The 2,605-nt window shown below is 40.9% G+C and overlaps 1 pseudogene; it reads right to left on the reverse strand.

Moving 5' to 3' along the window:
- LOC102186919 lies at positions 756-1,666 on the reverse strand (annotated as a pseudogene).

Below are 2,605 nucleotides of genomic sequence, written 5' to 3' on the forward strand. Positions count from 1 at the left end.
ACTGATGCTGAAGCTGAAACTTCAATACTTTGGCCATCTGATGTGGAGAACTGACCCACTGGAAAACACTCTGATGCTGGCAAAGACAGAAGGTGGGAGGAGAAGGGGACAACAGAGGATGAGATGGTTGGATGGCATCACAGATGCAATGGACTTGAGTTTGAGTAGGCTCCAGGAGTTGGTGATGGACAAAGAATCCTAGCATGCTGCAGTCCATGAGGTCGCAAAGAGTCAGACACAACTGAGTGACTGAACCGAACTGATCTGAATCAGGTAATCCATAATTCATAATTATATAGAAAATATTCCCAAGGTATATTTCCTGAATAAACACATAATGAAGCACTTGGCCAGCTTCTGAAGTGTGATTCTAACCCTCTAACGTGGTGAGAAATTTTTCCTTTAACTGTAATTTTTCAGAAGAAAGAAGAAAATCTTTAAGCTCCATAATAAATTTCTTGATGAAATACCCATCAAATTTCATAGAAATGGCAGAACATAAATGTGTTTTTCCAATACAATAATAATAAAATAAAGTAATCAGGATAGCAGACAGATGGCTCAATGTGACAAAAAACTAGAGAGAGAATAATTTCATATTTTAATCTGTTAGAGAAATATTAAAAGGGTGAAAAGCAATCTGTGGCTCAGAATTAACCTCCAGATGTGTTCAACACTATTTGAATACAGAAGAGTTTTCTCTTTTTTTAATATAAATTTATTTATTTTAATTGGAGGTTTTGGAGGGAGGGGGTTCAGGATGGGGAACAGAAGAGTTTTCTAATTGCATCCTTCATGTCCTTTTGCTCAGACTATAGATGATAGGATTGAAGATTAGGGGAAGAGTAAACATCAGTGCAATGGTTGTGTCCAAAACGAGTGAATAAGTGGCATTGAAACGTAAGTACATGAGGGACATGCTACCAAAAGATATCAGGAAAACTGAGATGGCCTGGATAGGTACAAAAAGCCTTCTGTTGACTTTCAGTAGAAGGAATCTTCAGGATCATGATGATAATTCTTATATAGGACAGGGCAATGATTAAGACAGTAATGATGATGGCCGCAGCAAGGATCACATTCTCAATTAGAATCATGGATGTGTCTGTGCAAGCCAGGCTCAGAACTGGGACCAAGTCACAGAAGATTTGATGGATTTGACTGGAACCACAGAATGGCTATGTTGAAATCATTACAATCTGAGGAAGCAGGATGAGGAAGCCAAAGCTGCAGGAGCCTGCAGAAAGCTGAGCACAAAGACGGGGAGTCATGATCATTTGATAGCGAAGAGGGTTGCAGATTGCAACATATCTGTCAATGGCCATGGTGATTAGCAAGATTCCCTCTGAATTTCCAAGTGAATGGAAGAAATACATCTGCAAGAGGCAGCCAGTAATAGAGATCGTCTTTTATTTCACTGATGAGATTGGAGATCATGTTGGGAATGATGGCTGTGGTATACCAGATTCCAGAAAGGAAAAGATACTGATGAAATTATATATGGGATTGTGAAGTCAAGTATCCAGCCTGACTGCAAAAAGATCAATAGATTTCCCATGACAATAAAAATACAGATGAAAAGTAAAGGAAAGAAGTACAGAAGCCTACCTTCCTGGATCTGAGGAAAGTCAGTGATGACAAATTTAGTCGCTGCTGATAGGTCCATATCCCCAGCAGAACTACCTGTGAATAAAGGAAAGGGTATACACCACCTCAAGGAGATCAAACCAGTCAGTCCTAAAGGAAATCAGCCCTGAAGGACTGATGCTGAAGCTGAAGCTCCAATACTTTGGCCACCTGATGCAAAGAGTCAACTCATTGGAAAAGACCCTGATGCTAGGAAAGACTGAAGGCCAGAGGAGAAGGGGACTACAGAGGATGAGATGGTTGGATGGCATCACCAACTCAATGGACATGGGTTTGAGCAAACTCAGAGAGATGGTGAAGGACAAGGAAGTCTGGCATGCTGCAGTCCATGAGGTTGCAAAGACTTGGACACAACTTAGCGACAGACCAGTGAACAACATACCAGCTCACAAGGAAGAATATTTAGTGTATTGCTAAATAACTTGAATGAACAAGAAGAAATAATTTGAAAGTTTTGTTTTTCCCCTAATTTCATACTTTATAAAAAGTGACCAACATTTTATATTTTTTCTCACCTACTCCTCCAGAGTCACCATTGCAGAAATATGTTTTCCCAAATGCTTTCAGTGGTAAAAAAATTTTTTTTAAAAAAGTTACAAGTATTTTTAGCTTCAGTTCAGCTCAGTCGCTCAGTCATGTCAAACTCTTTGCAACCCCATGAATCACAGCATGCAAGGCCTCCCTGTCCATCACCAACTCCCAGAGTTTACTCAAACTCATGTCCATTGAGTCGGTGATGCCATCCAGCCATCTCATCCTCTGTCATCCCCTTCTCCTCCTGCCCACAATCCCTCCCAGCATCAGGGTCTTTTCCAGTGAGCCAACTCTTCGCATGAGGTGGCCAAAGTATTGGAGTTTCAGCTTCAACATCAGTCCTTCCAATGTACACCCAGGACTGGTCTTTTAGAATGGACTGGTGGATCTCCTTGCAGTCCAAGGGACTCTCAAGAGTCTTCTC

The sequence above is a fragment of the Capra hircus genome, chromosome 3 (assembly GCF_001704415.2).
Source record: "Capra hircus breed San Clemente chromosome 3, ASM170441v1, whole genome shotgun sequence".
Lineage (NCBI taxonomy): Eukaryota > Metazoa > Chordata > Mammalia > Artiodactyla > Bovidae > Capra > Capra hircus.